This window comes from Arachis hypogaea, chromosome 18 (genome assembly GCF_003086295.3).
Source record: "Arachis hypogaea cultivar Tifrunner chromosome 18, arahy.Tifrunner.gnm2.J5K5, whole genome shotgun sequence".
NCBI classification, from domain to species: Eukaryota; Viridiplantae; Streptophyta; class Magnoliopsida; order Fabales; family Fabaceae; genus Arachis; species Arachis hypogaea.
The window spans coordinates 40,583,741-40,604,210 of record NC_092053.1 but is presented as its reverse complement, the minus strand read 5'-3'; the positions used below and the strand labels follow the sequence as shown (position 1 = coordinate 40,604,210).

At 36.8% G+C, this 20,470-nt stretch overlaps 1 non-coding gene across 1 annotated transcript; it reads left to right on the top strand.

Annotated features, from left to right (window-relative positions):
- Window positions 1–1,163: 1,163 nt before the first annotated feature.
- On the top strand, window positions 1,164–1,271 carry LOC112773586 (small nucleolar RNA R71). Its single transcript, XR_003188130.1, has one exon. It is a non-coding gene; the product is annotated as a small nucleolar RNA R71 (small nucleolar RNA).
- Window positions 1,272–20,470: the final 19,199 nt, after the last annotated feature.

Genomic DNA, 20,470 nt, shown 5'->3' with positions numbered 1-20,470 from the left:
TCAAAGGTCATGGTGCCTATGGTACAGGGTATTAAGAATTTTCCAGGATCTTGTCTCTTTTGAGGTAAAGTTTGCTGAACCCATGTATCTAGTTCACTAATGAGCAAGGGAGGTTCATCTTCCCAAGTCTCATTACCAAACAACTTGGCATTCAGCTTCATGATGGCTCCTAGATATTGAGCAACTTGCTCTCCAGTTACATCTTCATCCTCTTCAGAGGAAGAATAGTCTTCAGAGCTCATGAATGGCAAAAGGAGATTTAATGGAATCTCTATGGTCTCTATATGAGCCTCAGATTCCTTTGGGTCCTTAATAGGAAACTCTTTCTTGCTTGAGAGACGTCCCATGAGGTCATCCTCATTGGGATTCACGTCCTCTCCTTCCTCTCTAGGTTCAGCCATGTTGACTATGTCAATGGCCTTGCATTCTCCTTTTGGATTTTCTTCTGTATTGCTTGGGAGAGTACTAGGAGGGATTTTAGTGATCCTTTTGCTCAGCTGGCCCACTTGTGCTTCCAAATTTCTAATGGAGGACCTTGTTTCATTCATGAAACTTAGAGTGGCCTTAGATAGATCAGAGACTATATTTGCCAAGCTAGATGGATTCTGCTCAGAACTCTCTGTCTTTTGCTGAGTGGATGATGGAAAAGGCTTGCTATTGCTAAACCTGTTTTTTCCACCATTATTAAAGCCTTGTTGAGGCTTTTGTTGATCCTTCCATGAGAGATTTGGATGATTTCTCCATGAGGGATTATAGGTGTTTCCATAGGGTTCACCCATGTAATTCACCTCTGCTATTGCAGGGTTCTCAGGATCATAAGCTTCTTCCTCAGAAGATGCCTCTTGAGTACTGTTGGATGCAGCTTGCATTCCATTCAGACTCTGAGAAATCATATTGACTTGCTGAGTCAATATTTTATTCTGAGCCAATATGGCATTCAGAGTATCAATTTCAAGAACTTCCTTCTTCTGAGGCATCCCATTACTCACAGGATTCCTCTCAGAAGTGTACATGAACTGGTTATTAGCAACCATGTCAATGAGTTCTTGAGCTTCTGCAGGCATTTTCTTTAGGTGAATGGATCCACCTGCAGAAGTATCCAATAACATCTTAGCTAATTCAGATAGACCATCATAGAATATATCCAGGATGGTCCATTCTGAAAGCATGTCAGAAGGACACTTTTTGGTCAGTTGCTTGTATCTCTCCCAAGCTTCATAGAGGGATTCACCTTCTTTCTGTCTGAAGGTTTGAACATCCACTCTAAGCTTACTCAGCTTTTGAGGAGGAAAGAACTTGGCTAAGAAAGTCGTGACCAGCTTATCCCAAGAGTTCAGGCTATCTTTAGGTTGAGAATCCAACCATATTCTAGCTCTGTCTCTCACAGCAAACGGGAAAAGAATAAGCCTGTAGACCTCGGGTCAACCCCATTGGTCTTAACAGTATCACAGATTTGCAAGAACTCAGTTAAGAACTGAAAAGGATCTTCAGATGGAAGTCCATGAAACTTGCAGTTCTGTTGCATCAGAGAAACTAATTGAGGTTTCAGCTCAAAATTGTTTGCTCCAATGGCAGGAATAGAGATGCTTCTTCCATGTAAATTGGAATTAGGTGCAGTAAAGTCACCAAGCATCCTCCTTGCATTATTATTATTTTCGGCTGCCATCTCCTCTTGTTGTTCGAAAATTCCTGTAAGGTTGTCTCTGGATTGTTGTATTTTAACTTCTCTTAGTTTCCTTTTCAGAGTCCTTTCAGGTTCAGGATCTGCTTCAACAAGAATGTTCTTGTCCTTGCTCCTGCTCATATGACAAAGAAGGGAATAACAAAGAAAATATGGAATCCTCTATGTCACAGTATAGAGATTCCTTTGTGTGAGTAGAAGAAGAAAAGAATGTAATGTAAAGAAGAGAAGAGAAAAAAACTCGAACACAGAGAGGGAGGTGGTGTTCGAATTTTTGGGTGAAAGAGAAGTGTTAGTAGATAAATAAATAAATAGAAGGAGATGAGAGGTGAGAGAATTTGAAAAATTAAAATTAAAATTTAAAGTTAAATTTCGAAAATAGTTTTTGAAAAAGGTTAGTAATTTTTGAAAATTAAGAATGAAATAAAATTAAAATTAAAAATTGAAATAATTAGTTAATTAAAAGAATTTTGAAAAAGAGGAAGGTAATTTTCGAAAATTAGAGAGAGAAGATTAGTTAGGTGGTTTTGAAAAAGATAAGAAACAAACAAAAAAAGTCAATTAGTTAGTTGAAAAAGATTTGAAAATCAATTTTGAAAAGGTAAGAAGATAAGAAGTTAGAAAAGATATTTTAAAAATCAAATTTTTGAAAAAGATATGATATGAAAGGATATGATTAAAAAGATATGATTTTGAAAAAGATAAGATAAAAAGATATTTTTGAAAAGATATGATTGAAATTAGTTTTGAAAAAGATTTGATTTTTTTAAAATCACAATTAATGACTTGATTCACAAGAAATCACAAGACATGATTTTAGAACTTAAAGTTTGAATCTTTCCTAACAAGAAAGCAACAAACTTGAAATTTTTGAATCAAAACATTAATTGTTGATGATATTTTCGAAAATATGATATAAAATTAAGAAAAAGATTTTTGAAAAATATTTTTAGAATTTTCGAAAATAAATAAGAAAAATGAAAAAGATATTATTTTTGAAAAAAATTTTGAAAAAGATAAGATTCTTAAATTGAAACTAATTTGACTTATAAGAAACAACTAAATTTTAAAAAGTTTTGAAAAAATCAATCCAAATTTTCGAAATTTTAAGAGAGAAAAAGGGAAAGATATTTTTTTTATTTTTGAATTTTCAATGAAGAAAGAGAAAAACAACCCAAAGACTCAATGCATGAAAATTTTGGATCAAAACATGTGATGAATGCAAGAACACTATGAATGTCAAGATGAACACCAAGAACACTTTGAATGTCAAGATGAACACTAAGAACTTATTTTTGAAAAATTTTCAAGAAAAGAAAACATGCAAGACACCAAACTTAAATATTTTTAATTTTTAGACACTAAGAATTCAAGAATGCATATGAAAAACAAGAAAAGACACAAAACAAGAAAATATGAAGATCAAACAAGAAGACTTACCAAGAACAACTTGAAGATCATGAAGAACACTATGAATGCATGAGTTTTCGAAAAATGCAAAAAATTTTTAGAAAAAAAATGCAATTGACACCAAACTTAAAAATTGACTCAAGACTCAAACAAGAAACACAAAATATTTTTGATTTTATGATTTTATGATTTTTTTTATATTTTCTTTTAAATTTTTTCGAAAAACATATAGGAAAAAGAAAATAAGAAATTCAAAATTTTTAATAAGAATCGCAGGAATCTTTCAATGTTGGCCTAAAGCTCCAATCCAAGGGTTGGGCATGGCTTAATAGCCAGCCAGCTTTAGGATATAAATCAGGCATGCAACAGCTGATATTCCAATTAACTTGCTTCTATGATGATGGTTGGAAGCCACAGTCCAAAAGAATTAGACATGGCTTTACAGCCAGCCAAGCTTCAACATGCTTCATGAAACACTAGAATTCATTCTTAAAAATTTAGAATAATTTTCGAAAACAGATGAGAAATTTTTGAAAGATTTTTGAAAAATTTTTGAAAATAAAACAAAAAGAAAATTACCTAATCTGAGCAACAAGATGGACCGTCAGATGTCCAAACTCGAACAATCCCCGGCAACGGCGCCAAAAACTTGGTGCACGAAATTGTGATCCCTGGTAATGGCTCCAAAAAAAACTTGGTGCTCTAATCTTAATTCATAATTTGTCACAATTTCGATACAACTAACCAGCAAGTGCACTGGGTCGTCCAAGTAATAAAACCTTACGTGAGTAAGGGTCGATCCCACAAAGATTGTTGGTATGAAGCAAGTTATGGTCATCTTGTAAATCTCAGTCAGGCAGATATTAAATGGTTATGGAGTTTTCGAATAATAATAGTAAATAAAACATAAAATAGGATAGAGATACTTATGTAATTCATTGGTGAGAATTTTAGATAAGCGTATAGAGATGCTTTCGTTCCTCTGAACCTCTGCTTTCCTGCTGTCTTCATCCAATCAGTCCTACTCCTTTCTATGGCAAGCTGTATGTTAGGCATCACCGTTGTCAATGGCTACATCTTGTCCTCTCAGTGAAAATGGTCCAATGCACTGTCACTACATGGCTAATCATCTGTCGGTTCTCGATCATACTGGAATAGGATCCATTGATCCTTTTGCGTCTGTCACTATGCCCAGCACTCGCGAGTTTGAAGCTCGTCATAGCCATCCTTTCCCAGATCCTACTCGGAATACCACAGACAAGGTTTAGACTTTCTGGATCTCAGGAATGGCCATCCATGGGTTCTAACTTATACCACGAAGATTCTGATTAAGGAATCCAAGAGATACTCATTCAATCTAAGGTAGAACGGAAGTGGTTGTCAGGCACGTGTTCATAGGGAATGATGATGACTGTCACGATCATCACATTCATGTTGAAGTGCGAATGGATATCTTAGAAGCTGAATAAGTTGAATTGAATAGAAAAACAGTAGTACTTTGTATTAATTCATGAGGAACAGCAGAGCTCCACACCTTAATCTATGGTGTGTAGAAACTCTACCGTTGAAAATACATAAGTGATAAAGTCCAGGCATGGCCGAATGGCCAGCCCTCCATGATCTAAGAACTAGACGTCCCAAGATGATCCGAAGATGTAAATACAATAGTAAAAAGTCCTATTTATACTAGACTAGCTACTAGGGTTTACAGAAGTAAGTAATTGATGCAGAAATTCACTTTCGGGGCCCACTTGGTGTCTGCTTGGGCTGAGCTTGAAGTTTACACGTGCAGAGGCTTCTTTTGGAGTTGAACACCAAGTTGTAACGTGTTTTTGGCGTTCAACTCTGGTTTGTGACGTGTTTCTGGCGTTTAACTCCAGACTGCAGCGTAGAACTGGCGTTTAACGCCATTTTTCGTCGTCTAAACTTGGGCAAAGTATGGACTATTATATATTGCTGGAAAGCCCTGGATGTCTACTTTCCAACGCCGTTGAGAGTCACCATTTGGAGTTCTGTAGCTCCAGAAAATCCACTTTGAGTGCAAGGAGGTCAGAATCCAACAGCATCAGCAGTCCTTCTTCAACCTTTGAATCTGATTTTTGCTCAAGTCCCTCAATTTCAGCCAGAAAATACCTTAAATCACAGAAAAACACACAAACTCATAGTAAAGTCCAGAAATGTGAATTTAACATAAAAACTAATAAAAACATCCCTAAAAGTAACTAGATCCTACTAAAAACATACTAAAAATAATGCCAAAAAGCGTATGAATTATCCGCTCATCAGTGCTGAAAAGCACCAAGGATAGCACAAGATTGGCCTTCCCAAGCATCATTCAGCGACTGTGTGATGCAGCTGGAGTGGAGAAGGTAATTGATGAAACATTGGTGGAGCAAGACAACCCAATCACTGCAAAGAAGATGGAGAAAGTGGTGGCCATCAACCCACTACAAAGAGCCAAGAAACATAGGGCTCATGTGCAAGAGCCACAAGGGCCACCACAACAAGAAGAAGCTTATGTTCAAGCACCATTTCCACAACTACAAGCACCATTTCCACAGTTCCAAGCACAATTTCCAGAAGGCTTTAATTGGGAGGAGATGCAAGGAAACATTCACCAAATGTAAGGGAACATCAACCACATGCAAGAAGACATCACTCAACTTAGGGAGCCACAAAAACAATGGGAGCAAATGCAAGAGAGTATCCAGCAACTCCAAGGGAGTGTGGAATACATGGAAGAGCAGCAAGGCCAATTTTATTGGGAAGAAATGCAAGGTAGCCTCAACAAGATTATGGAGCAACAACAAGTGCAACAGAGGAACCTTGTTGAATTTAGGGCCCTCTATAAGGCTAGGACCATATCAAGAAGGCAATATGACTGCTATGCACAAGCGAAGCTGAATCACTTGTGTAATGCAGTAGCTAATTTGAACCCCACTTATCCAACATTCATGCAAGCAATGGAAGAGTTTAGTGCAAGGCAGGAGGAAATTGTGGACAAGCACATAAAAAATGAGATCACCTATATGAGGAGGCTGAGCTTTTGGAAGCCAAGGGACACCCCTACACAAGAAGGAGCCTCCAAGAAGAAGGATGGTGATGGGTCCTCCAAAAAGAAGGATAAGGAGAAGGGACCTATGCATTGAAGTTGCTCAAGAGTACAAGGTTGTTGAGTTTCATGGTTGAATTTATCTTTTGAATTTACTGCTTTGTAGTTTATTTTGATATAGTAGTTGTTGTTTTTTTATGAGTTTAGAGTCCTTCTATGAGTCCTTTGAATTTATGTTGTTAAATTGAGAAAGAAAATGTTCTTTGTTAAGTCTTCATTACATCAATAAAAGTAGTTGTTGTCACAAGAATCAATGATGATGTGTTGCAAAAACAAGAGCAAAAGACTAAGACCCAAGTGAGATAATTCAATTTAAGAGATGGGGGATAAGTATGGAATCATGATTGAAAATCTGAAAGTAAGTAGACCATAATGAACACTTGGACATAGAGGACACAACAAGTAGAGGCCAAAGATGACCCTTGAATATCCATAGAACTAAGGAGTAGTAAACAAAAGACCCAAGGCTCTGAGCATTAACTACTAGGATTTAAGAAAGAAACAAGTAGCTCAAAGAGCCAAGATCCTAGTATATGCTTGTGGTGAAGATGTGTCAAGAAGAGAGACCTGAGTAAGCAAATTCTTAGGGTGTTTCAACACCCAGTACCCTAAAACCAACTGGTTTGGGAGTGCTAATTGAAAGCTTAACCTAAAGGGTCATCTTGAGACAAAACACTTAGAGTTGTGGTCAATCAAGAAAACAAAAGAGGAATGAAAAGGAAAGAACAATCAAAAGAAAACAAAAATAACAATTCTTACTACTTTAAGGTGACAATCAATAGAAAGGGCTCTTAAGGCAAGCACTTAAAAGAGTACTCAAAGGTCTAAGAGTTCATTGTAATATGAAAATAACAAAGTTCATGCATGAATTGATATTTAGCCTCTATCTCTAGTTGTGAATACATCTCTTAAGGAAGTTTCAATCAATTAAGAATAATTCACATTGATTTGCTTGGGGACAAGTAAAACTTAAGTTTGGTGTTGTGATGACTTGCATCATCTACCTCTTTCTCTTATCTAAAAGGACCATAGAAATAGTGAAATCTCATTCAATTAATGCAATTTCATGAACTAAATGATGAATTTATGGTACATTTCTTTGAAATGAGTTTTGTTCAAATTTCAGGTAAAATGAGCAACAAAAGGAGAAGGAAGCAAGGAAGAGGAACTGAGCGTCTGTGCTGGGCGTGCCACTTGATGCAAACACCAACAAATTGAATGGGCATGGCACGCCAGCTGGCAAGTCCAGAAGAGAGTCCATGAAGCTTTCAATGGGCGTGGCACGCCAACTATAAATTCCGGAGAAGCATTCTTGGAGCTTTACTATGAGCGTGGCACGCCAGGGCCAGGCATGGCACACCAACTATACATTCCAGAGAAGCATTATTGAAGACCCACAAGGGGCGTGGCACGCTAGATCGAAGGTGTGGCACGCCTGTTCAACTAAGCAGAGGGGAGTGGAAGGTTCAACACAATGGGCGTGCCACTTGATGTTTGGGGCGTAGCACGCCAACCTTGTTCATATATTGGGCGTGCCACTTGAGTTCTAGGTGTGGCACACCAAGTTTGAAGAGCTCGACACCATTATGGGCGTGCCACTTGAGATTAAAGGATTGGCACGCCAGTTCAACCAACCAGAGATGATAAGTGTGGCTCCAACAAGGGTGTAGCATGCCAGACTTGGGCATGGCACGCCAATACAAGTTTCCAGAAAAGAAAGAATGAAGAATCCTCGAAGGCATGCCACTTGGGACTCTAGGCATCGCACACCAAGGTAAAATGACCAGGGGCGTGCCACTTGAATATTGGGCATGGCACGCTAGTTTACTAGACCAAAAGGGCTTATTCATGCATTACAATGGGCGTGACATGTCAGACCTGGGTGTGGCACGCCAACTCTACTTTCTAGAGAAGATCATGAGGGACTTATTGAGGGCGTGGCACACCAGATCTAGGCGTGGCACGCCAGTTCATTTGACCAGAGAAGAAAGAAGAAGCATTCAATAAGGGCATGGCACGCCAGTTCTGGGCATGCCATGCTAGTTCAAGTTTCCAGAAGAGGGAAAGAGAGCTTTATTGAAGGCGTGGCATGCCAGACCTGGAGTGCCACGCTAGTTTAAGTTTGCAGAGAAGGAAAAGGAAGAAGTCATTTGGGCGTGCCACTTGAGCACGAAGGCATGGCACACCAGGCTAGCTGCAAGAAAGGAGGCGTGCCACTTGGAAGCTAGGCGTGGCACGCCAAGCCAAGCTGAGGAGCTGGCAGTGGCACGCCACTCACACGCCAGGCACATGGTTCATTTTAATGAGTTTTCCTTTTATTTTCAATTGTAATTTTCTTTTCCTTTTTGTAATTTTCATTTTCTAGTAATAGGAGTAGTATAAATACCCCCTGAGAGTATTGAAAAAGGGGTTGGTTAGTTGGTTGGTTAGTTGGGTTGGCTAATAGTAGTCTTTACTTTACTTCATCTTCTTCCATCTCTTATACTTTTCTCTAAGCTATGAGTAGCTAAACTCCCTCTCATTGGGAGAGGGAGCTCTGTTGTACTTGATGAATTAATGATAGTGAATTTCTTCTTCTTTTCATCTCTCTTTGATTTGCTAGAAGGAATTTTATTTCTCAAGTCTAGTGTTCAATCATCTTGGAAAAGAGGTTGAATGCAAATTGGGTTTCATGGGAACCTTGGAAGAGGAAACATGGAACCATGCTTGAAATCTCTTCTCACACTTGAATAGATCTAAGTTTTGGGATTGGATATGGTGACATGAAATCCACCCATTATTTGGATCTATGAGGATGTGTGGTATAATCAGAGACCAAGCTTATCTCTCTTCATGAGCAATTAGTCCAAGGAATTGGGTGATTATCAGGATTTGAGAGATTGAATCACCAAGGAATTGGGGTTCAATCAATCATGATGGCCAAGAGGTCAATGAGTTGCATGATTGAAGATGAGATGATCTAGATTCGATCCAAAGAGAGCAACATCTCTTGACCCCAATGAATTCCCCTATTCTTTATAGCTTTTCTTAATTTCTGCCATTACCCATTCCCCATTTACAATTCAGTCATTTATGTTCTAGCATTTTACATTCTTGTCATTTACTTTTCTGCACTTTATGGCTTTCCTTTATCTTTAAGTCATTTACATTTATGCTACCTAGAATTCTGCACTCAACAATTCTTATTGATTAGCTTGACTAATTCACGTATTAACTAAAGTAGTTCAATCAATCAATCTCTGTGGGATTCGACCTCACTCATAGTGAGTTATTACTTGACGATAAATTGGTATACTTGCCAAAGACGGATTCATTATAATTGATATAGTGAATCTATTGTCCATCACATCACTTGTGATACTTGTCAAATGAGAAAAAATAAACAAAGAGTTCATTTAAATCAAAGGAAGACATCTCTACTAAAAGACCACTTGAATTGCTACATATTGATTTATTTGGTCCAACAAGAACTCAAAGCTTAGGTGGTAAACATTATGGTTTAGTAATTGTGGATGATTACTCTAGGTTCGGTTGGGTTTTATTTCTTGCACACAAAAATGAAGCCTTTTCGGCATTTGAAATTTTTAGCAACAAAGTTCAAAATGAAAAGGATTTAAAGATCTCTTCTATAAGAAGTGATCATGGAACTGAATTTGAAAACCAATTATTTGAATCCTTTTGTGAGGAATTTGAAATATCTCACAACTTCTCTTGTCCAAGGACACCACAACAAAATGGTGTCATGGAAAGAAGAAATAGAAGTATTCAAGAAATGACAAGAGCAATGCTTTGTGAGAGTAATGTTCCAAAGTTCCTTTGGGCTGAAACGGTTAACACAACTTGCCACATTTTGAGTAGAACTATCATAAGGAAATTCTTGAAGAAAACACCTTATGAACTTTGGAAAGGTCACCCACTAAATTTGAATTACTTGCATATCTTTGGATGCAAATGTTTTGTTCTAAATAACAATGATAATTTGGGAAAGTTTGATCCAAAGACATATGAGTGCTTATTTGTAGGATACTCCACAAATAGTAAAGCATATAGAGTTTATCACCAAGATGCTAGGATAATTGAGGAGTCCATATATGTTACATTTTGTGACACTAACTTGGTTCAAAGTATTTCAGAAGATTGTGATGCAGGAAATTAGGTTCAAAAGGATGATGAAAAGGCCCAAAATCATGAAAGTGAAATTTCTGAGCAATCTGAATCAGAACCTGCAGCGGCTGAAAATCCAACAAGAGACAATTCTATTTTGTCTCATGAATCTGAAGGAAATCCTGAAACCACCAGTTCCCTGAATCCCTTGGTGACCGAATCGCCTCCAAGTCCACTAGACCTCGTGAATGGAGATTCTTAAAGAATTATCCTGAGGAATTTGTTATTGGGGACATCTCTCATGGTGTCAAGAGTCGTTCTTCAATTAGAAAGGCAAATGAAGAATCAAACATTACTTTTCTCTCTCTAATAGAGCCTCAGAATATCAAGGAAGCCTTTGATAACCCTTCTTGGGTAAAGGCAATGGAGGATGAGCTTCATGAGTTTGAGAAGAACCAAGTTTGGATATTGGTTCCAAAGCCAATTGGAAAGAAAGTGATCGGCACCAAGTAGATATTTCAGAACAAGCTAGGAGAGGATGGTAGCATTGCAAGAAACAAAGCAAGGCTAGTGGCGCAAGGATATGACCAAGAAGAAAGAATAGATTTTGATGAATCCTTTGTCCTTGTTGCCCGAATGGAAGCCATAAGACTCCTTCTGGCTTATGCTGCTTTTTGTGGTTTTAAACTATATCAAATGGATGTGAAATGTGCATTCTTGAATGGTGTGATAGATAGAGAAGTGTATGTGGCTCAGCTACCTGGTTTTGAAAATAAAGAATTTCCTAACCATATTTTCAAATTATCAAAAGCTCTCTATGGTTTAAGACAAGCTCTTAGAGCTTAGTATGAGAGACTTAGCTCTTTTCTTTTGAAAAATAGTTTTCAAAGAGGCACCATAGACACTACTCTATTTATCAAGAATTCTAATGATTCTTTCATTCTAGTCCAAATCTATGTTGATGACATTATTTTTGGATAAGCCAATGAATCCCTTTGTACTGAATTTGGAAAACTCATGACAAGTGAATTTGACATGAGTAAGATGGGTGAACTTAATTTTTTCTTTGGGCTTCAAATTAAGCAAACTGAAAATAGTATTTTTCTTCATCAAGAGAAGTATGCCAAGGAACTAGTTAAGAAATTTGGTATGGAAAATGCCAAACCCATGGAAACTCCCATGCACCCTAATTCAAAATTAGAAAAGGGAGAAATTGAGAAAGATGTAGATGAGACTAGGTATAGAGGAATGATTGGCTCTCTTATGTACTTAACTTCCTCTAGACCTGATATTGTGTAAAGTATTGGAATGTGTTCAAGATTCCAATCAAAACCAAAAGAGTTACATCTTTCTGCAGTTAACAGGATCATTAGATATGTTCATGGCACATCCAATTTTGGTTTATGGTATCCTAAGATTGATGATTTTTCTGCAGTTGTTTATTGTAATGCAGATTTTGCTGGTGATAGAGTTGATAGAAGGAGCACATCAGGCTTATGTTGTTTCCTTAGAAAGTCTCTGAATGTTTGGTCATGTAAGAAGCAGTCCACAATGGCTTTATCCACTACAGAGGCTGAGTATATAGCTGCTTCTTCTTACTGTTCTCAGCTTATGTGGTTAAAAACACAGCTTGCTGATTATAAATTAATTGCTGAAAATATTCTCTTGTTGTGTGACAATATGAGTGCCATTAATATTTTAAAGAATCCAGTTTTACACCCTAGAACTAAATATATTGAAGTGAGATTTCACTCAATAAGAGAACATGTTCAAAAAGGGGATATTAGCATTCAATTTGTTAAATCAGAAGAGCAATTGGCAGATATTTTCACTAAACCACTAGCTGAAAATAGATTTTGCAATGCTTAGAACTAGTCTAGGGATTTTAAGTTATGATTCATTGTTTGAAAATTGCTGATGTGTTCGTTAAAGTTTTTGTCTCATAAACAAGTATGAGACAATTTTGAGCATATGAAGAATCATCTCTCTGAACAGCATTATCTGGGCTTTATTGCATATGCTGAATCATCTGGGCCTACCCTAAAAAAATTCAGATTTTGAGTGGTCCAATGTATTTCCTTAAACCCAACCACCTCTGCGCCCAAAAGGAGTGTTTCAATATCCATGTGGTTTATTCTCTTTATTTGTTTTATTTTATTTTATTCCTTTTGTCCTTTTATCAAAAGTTTTCTTATTTAAAATTACTTTCTGTTTTAATTTTTTTAATAAAATCTAATCACTTTTTCTCTGTGATGTCAAGTCCCTTCAAGGTCAAATCTTAGATGATGCTGTTGTATGTTTCAAGAAAATCTTTTTTTATGGTGCAGTTACCAACACTCATTCTTCTCCCTTCATAACTTCTTCCTCCAACCCTTCGATTTCTCCCCAGTACCTTTACTGCTTCTCTTTGTTCAAAATCAGAAACCAACCAAATGAGGAAGAAAACTATTCCTCAAAAGCCTCCTCGTGAAAAGATTTTCAAGCTTCCAGCAAAACCAAAACCCTCTACTTGTTCACAAGACCGAACATTTATTTCTTCACCTTCTCCTCCTACATCTCCTCCTCGCACAGATCCCATGGCTCGCACTATGAATCCCTCATGGAATCATCTTCCTCCAAGCCAACTACAACCCCTAGCGCTCCTCCTAGTGCTCCATCCAAGCCAAGCACTTCGAAAGGGAAGCGCACTGCTATAGAGGAACCTGCTTCTGAACCCACCAGACCAAAACCTAGGTCTGTCCCTACTCGTCCTTAGAGAGGTAAAACACGTATTCCTCTTAAATCTGTTAGAGAACCAGACATTAATTCCTTTGCACACAAATCACACTTCATGACTTCCCATTCTAACTATAACCCTCACAGATTTAGATCTTCCATGAATAATGATTTCTTTGAAAATGTTATTGCTCATCACACCCTGTGTCCTTCCTTTCTCATTGATTTACCTAATCTGGAAAGAAAAAGCTTTCCTTTTGTTGATAACTTGATTTTTCTGGATTGAAATCATATTTTTAATATCAAAAAGCCAATGTACCCACTTTTGGTCAAAGAGTTTTATGCTAATATGACTTATCATGAGGGCAGTGTTCATTCATATGTGAAAGGCCGTGACATTGTGTTAAACAATGAAACTATCAGTGATTCCTTGAAATACACTGATGTTGGGGCTTGTACTTACACTTCGGATAAGTGGGATGAAGGGGTATGTCTGTCTTTCAATGATGCTCTTGCTTATGTTTGTGAACATATTTCTTTAATTGATGGCATTACCCCCACTCACAAAGCCCTGGGCTATGAACGTGCTTAATTGCACCGTATAATAAATCACATCATACTTCTTCAAAGTGGTTCATATCAGATGGTATCTTACACTGACACTCTTGTTTTGTATGCGATCGTCACTAAAATAGAAATCTCCTTTGCTTATTTAATGGTATTATATATGTTTAATTCTGTTAAAAGTGAGAAAGATAAAGTCCTTCCATATGGCATGTTCTTAACTTGTATCTTTGAACATTTTGGTGTTGATCTGTCTAATGAGTCTATGAGAATAGACACTCTTATCTAAAGGGAGGTGGTTCAGTGAAACAACAGAAAAAGGGACCTACTCGCTCTGAGAGGGTGGTTCTAGATGATGATGAAGATGATGACTTCATTCCTGAGGATTCTCCTCCTCCTTCCACCGAGGGCACCTCAATCTCCACTGGATAAAAATCTGCTCTATTTGTTGTTAAAGATGTGGTCCAAGAGTTTGTCTCCTAATCAAATCATATGATTGCTATGAGCAAAGAACATAGGAAGCTAGCAATCAAGCATGAGAACTTCCTCAGAAAATCAAGAGATAGAGTGGCTGTTTTCATGAAGTTCATTGATAATCTCCAACAGGATGAAGATGCTGCCACTGATGCTGAAGAAGATGCTGATTCTGAGGTAGATGGTTCAAATGCCTAGATTTATCTCATGTTGTTGCTGCCTTCTATTTACTTTTGTCTCATGAAACTGTTATTGTTTCTTTTGAACTACTCTATGTTGTATTTTGGATGACTGTAATCTTTTAACTACTGTTGCATTTATTTTCAATTAATTTGATGTTTAGACTTTACATTAACATTTTCTTGCAGGTTTTAAGATGCAGTTTTTTACTTGGTCTTGAGTGTTTTCCGCGCTTGATGACAAAAGGGGGAGTAGTAGTAGTTGTGATATTGGTAATTGAATTGAATTTGACATATTTGTTGCTGTCATGTGATTTCCAAATTAAATGGTTCCTGTGACAATTTTTGTGAAGTGAACATGGATGCTGCTGTGATCAAGTTGTAACCATCTAATTTGACTTTATCTTACAAGAATTGTTGCTTGGTCATGTCTTTGTGAGATTTGATGCTCTGTTTTGTTCATCTTTGAGCAGGTTTTGAAATGGATATTTGTTAAAATTACTGCTGTGATATGTTTAGTATAGGGTTGAATTTGTGTTGATGGAAGTGTAAAATCCCTTAGTCAAACTGAATTGTATGTTGCACTTTACTGTGTTCTATATGAGAATAATAAACAGGAAGGAAGAGAAGAGCACAAATCTAGGGGGAGCAGCCCTTTTAAAGGAAAGGGAGAGCAACACAAAATCAAAGATAAGGCTCTAAACTTTATCAAATTTCAATTCCTTCTGATCATTATTTCAATTATGTTTGTCATCAAGGGGGGAAATTGTTGAGTTAAGAAATTAACTAACATAATTTATGATGACAAATATTATTTTTATTGGGTTAACTACCCAATTAGTGTTGATTATTTTTTATTAGGTGATGCAGGCCACATTTATCAAATATAGCAAAAAGCCAGTTTATAATAAACTAAAACAGCAAGTGGACTATTTAAAAAAAGTAAGTCCAAAGAAAACAAAGCAAAGAAATCAGATGGACCAAGTGGACATAGCCAACCCAAGCCCGAATTGATCTCTCAAATTAATCCCTCCAAAGTGCTTCCACCAAAGTAACGTTCACCTTTTTCTTTCGGTTAGACATAGAGAAAAGAGAGAGAACTTCGTTCCTCTTGCTAGTTTCATCAAAGAAGAAAGAAAGAGAAAGCTTAATTAGAAAGGCAAAAGTCTAATCACCCAAATCTAACCATCTTAGGCTAAGTCAGAAGTTAAAGGTGATTTGTTTCCTCTTGCATGCATTTTACTTTTCCCTTTTCTTCTCTAACTCTCTGTCAATCCAATTTGGGATACATGAAAAAAGTGATTTCTGATAATCACTGCTGTAAATCAATGGCCAAATTTGTTTCTCGGGGACAAAGTTGCAGCTTAAGGGTTCAGATTTAGGTTTACCATTGAAAATATTTTTCTTTGCTATCCTGAGGCTTTCGGTCAAGAAAGAGGGTCAGAACCAAAGTTCCTAATTTGAAGATTAATAGAAGAAAGTGAAAAAGTAAGTTGGTAGCACACAACTCGAGGAGTTGACTTGGTAGAGAGCAACTCAGTAACATGTAAGGAGATACAAAAAACAATTATTTCATTATTCTGAAGCAAGGAGAGAGAACCACTGTTTGGAGGTTTATGTTCTGAGAAGAGTTCTCTGAAGAAGTTCACCAACTTGGATAGTGCTTCCTAGTATAAGAAGCATTCCACTAGAATGAGGAACTAAATTAGAGGCAAGCTAATCTGGTTCATCACATAGCAAAGAGGCTGTTGAAGCATTAATCTCCTTCATGTTTTACAGATTGTAATTTTCTTTTCAATGTTTATTTTTTTGTAATTTCTTGAGGTGAAAGGCTAAATGAGAGAGTTCTTGAAAGATCCTAAGAGTGGAAAAAGGTAGAGAGAAACACTTGAGTGAAAAGCCTAGAGTGATTTCAAATTTCTTTAGGTTGATTCTGTGTCTTGAATCTTGTACCAGTGAGGTATCCCTTTCTTAGTTGGGTTAGCACTAAGAGTAAAGAGTTAGGTATTAGTATAGCCAAGTCAAGTTAGGTTAGAACTTGATAAATAAAAGGATTGTGTCAATCTTGTGGAATTGGTGTATGTAATACTTTAACTATAGTGGAAATTCCACCACTGTTGTGGTGGAGACTGGATGTAGGTTGCATTGCACAAGGCAACTGAACCAGGCATGATGGTGTCATCTTCTCTCTTCCCTGCTCTGTTCTATTTTCTGATATTCATGAGACAAAACAAAATTGTCTCATAAATTTCTACTGCTGAGTTCATACAGATTCAGATTGAAAGTTTATAAGTTAAGCCTTATATTGTTAAAGCAAAAGAAGGTCATAGATTCAACCCCCCTTCTCTAAGCCTTTTACAACCTTCAGATGCATTGTCGTTCTTTATCCTTATGAATCTCAATTCTACATGAGTTCTTTATGAGTCCTGACCTGGATAGTATTGAGCTACAGCTTAAGGATGCATCACGAGTTCCAACAGAATTATCTAGATTAATGGGGTATGTGACATATAACCTCGTTAGTCAGGGACAATTGAGGTTCATGTGGCTCTAAGGGCTAGAACCATAAGAGCAGCAGTCTCTGATCTGGAAGAAGCGACCTTGTCTATGACGTTTTGAGTAGGATCAATAAAGGGATTGACTTGCACGCGCTTCACCCTCTCCCAGATTGATCTAGTCCGTTCGGATGTTTGGTCTGGACCTGAGGAGATTAATGACCACGACCCATGGCTTAATCACTTGCAGCCTTACCATTGAAAAATTATTCATCGTTGAAATAGAGAGTATGATGTATCAATTCAGAAGAAGAAGCGTCTCTGAAGCCTTAACCAACTGCTAATTACTGTCTTTATCCTATCTATTTATCGCTTTTGTTATTGTTTGTTTATGCGCCTACAACAATCAAAAATACCTTTCTATCCGCTTGACTAAGATCTGTAGGATAACCATAACTTGCTCAATCTGGCAATCCTCGTGGAATTCGACCCTCACTCACCTGAGGTATTATTTGGATGACTCGGTGCACTTGCCGGTCAAGCTGTGCGAAGTTCTAAATTTCGCGCACCACACATCCTCCTCTAGTATCTCTAACAATCACTTCCAACTTTTTTAATTTTCTGATTCTACAATTGCATAGGCAATAGGGTAGATATGATTATTTGTAACATATAAGACCCCAGATTTATAAAAAATTAAATAATAAATGTATTTATGATTTATTATATTTAATTAAGATTATTTTTTTAAGAGATTTTAGATATAAATTAAGTAATTTGTTATCTATGATTTAAAACTTTAGTAATTGAATAATAATAAGAATTTTATATGCTTTAAGTTGAATAATTAGATTTTTAACTTATTTTATTATTATAAAAGAAATTGATTTCTATTATCGTTAATTATTGAATTAGAGTATTTATTTGAAAATAAATTTTAAATTGATAACTAAATAGTATTTTTATAGATATTATTCTTGGATTAAATTTGGTTTTTAATTAATACTCAACTTAAACCCAAAATCCCTAATTACATACACAAAATCCTAATTTTCAAATTAAACCCTACCCCTTCCAACCTAACCCTAGCCGCCTATGTTTCCCTTTCTTTTACCAAACATACAGCAGCAGCAGCAGTAGAAGAACAAAGAAAGAAAAGAGAAGCGAGGGGGGTAACAGAGAAGAATAGAGAGGGAGAAGGAAGGAGAAATGGGCAAAAGGAAGAAAGCAAGGGATCCAAGGAAGAAGAGAGAATGAGAGGGGAGCTGAGTTGCCGGGAAGGGAAGCCGTTCACAAAACGTTGCCGCCACTGGAGAAAGGCCGCCGTCGCATCCTACCACTGTCGTCATCACTGAGCCACCAATCTGTCAGACTCGTTGTTGATGAAGCTTCCATCACTGTCACCACACTCCGCGCCATCTCTGAGCTGCTTCTACCGCTGTTGTTACCATCTCACCACCACTGCATGTCACCGTCGCCGCTTCCAACTGTCGTCGTTCAAGTCCAGTCGCCATTACCATGCTTCGCTGTTGCAAAACAAGAAGGAGCCACGAGGAGCGTTGCTGCACCGCCGTGCCTGGCTGCTGGAGAACAGCTCCGTGGTCACCAGAAAGTATGCCGGAGGTGTTGCTGTCCCTGTCCTTCCTTCCTAGTGGTCCAGTAAGCCTCTTTTGCTCAGGAAACCTCTCTTTGTCGCTGTTCTGTTATAAATTATTGAGTTTTGTGTGATGATTGTATGTCAGGATTGAGTTACTATTGTTAGCCGGTGCCCTTGTGGCTGTTACTGCTACGGAACATAGTCGGAGATGACGCCGTTGTTTTCGGGCCAAGGAAAAAAGGGTTTCTTTAACGCGTTGGTTCGACTTTCCGAGGTAGGGATTTTTATTAAAATATATTTTAAATTACAGAATTGTTATAGATAGATATGGATGTGAAAATTGTATTTCTATGATTATGTTTGTCTTATGGATGTGATTGTTCGCTGAATTGAATTACTGACTGTTTGTGTGGTGTGCGGTTGTGGATGAGAAATTGATAGTGAAACTAGATCGGCATTGAAAATGATTTAATTTTAGAAGCGGTTTGGTTTTGAATTGGTTTGATTTTAATGATTTAAAATCGGAGCTGGTTGATTTTGAAAAAGACTTATTATTGGAATAAGTTGGATTTTAGAAAATGATTGAGATTTGGAAATAAATTTGATTTATTGGAAATAAATTGAACTAGAGAAATAAATTGATTTCGAAATGGTTTGACATCAAACCTGATCTGATATCAAAACTGGTTTAAAATTAGAAAGGATTTGATATTTGATAATTGTTTGATGTTGAAGTTGGTTGAGAATGGGTTGGAAAATATGGTTTTGATGGGACCTGTAAGGGTGGCTTAGTCCAAATTTTAGAGGAGATGCTACCTAAATTTTTATAAAAACTGGGGATTTCTTTTAAAGTGGTTATTTAGAAAGATTAAGATTTAAGGATTTTATGACTTGTTTCGGAGTTATTAAGGAAAAGATTATGTTTTGAGTTTGAATTCTTAATGAACAGAATGGGAGGAATGGTGAGGATTGAATTTGAAAGAAGAATGATGAGATTTGATTTTAAAAGTATGATTTTTGAATGAATTGAATGATATTGAAAAATGGATATGAAAATAAAATTGAATTTGATTAAGAGTTGAGACCCCGAGTAAGAGACAGTGGCGTTGTCCACTTGTTCTGGGAAAGAGATGAGGAATAAGAACGAAGAAGATTGTGTTTGATTATGAAATTAAATGAATATGATAAATAAGACATGGTTCAGGATGATTGATGACAAGTATATCTGTATTTTCTCTTTGGTTGTAATGGTGAAAGGGCACATATTTCCTCTAATGGTGATATGACACATAATCCCTTTAATGGTGACAGGACACGTATTTCCTCTAATGATATTAATGTGCAACAGAAAGAAAGTGTCTGGGTTAGCTACCGGACATGTCGGGTTTAGCTATATAACCGACAAATGAGCTCATTAGCCATAGGATATGCATTCATCATGTGCATTTGTATGCTTTGCTTGAGTTTGAATTTTTTGGGTTTGTCTAATTGCTTAATTGTTATTAACTGCTATCTGAGCTATTTGCTGTAACTGCTATCTCTACCTGTGTTTTCTTTGTTTGTATTGTATGTGTGTGCTACTGAGAGATTCCTCATGCTGGTGGAGGTGAAGTTGATGGTTGTTTTTCTGATGTGATGATTTGATTGCTAATTTAGTTGAGTTGCCTGAGTTGGGGGCTGTGATAGGTTTCTGATTGAGGTATTAGTAAAGTATGAAAAATCAAGCTGGTTCAGCATAGACTTAATGAACCTATGCTTGGAATAGGTTGGTCATTCATACAGTCTAGGAAACTCATTAAGATTTTCTTATAAGAAAAGAAAGGATTTTAGATTTCTGAAAAACTAAATATTGTTTCTTTGAAAAGGTTTTGGATGGTCAGCCACTGGTTTTTAAAAGATTCATAAGACAACGATAATCACTGAGCTTGAAAAATGGATTTCTCTTTAAATATCTTCTTATGAAAATTCTGAAACTCCGTGGTGAGACCTTGTGGTTAGGTTCTCACCCCCTACAGCTTTATCTTTTCAGGAAACGGATGAAAAAGTTTCGGAAGAGTTTTATTACGTTTTTCTTATGTTATGTTTTGGTTTAGATATTATCTTTTTTTCCCTCCCCTTTAATATTATAATCTTGTAAAA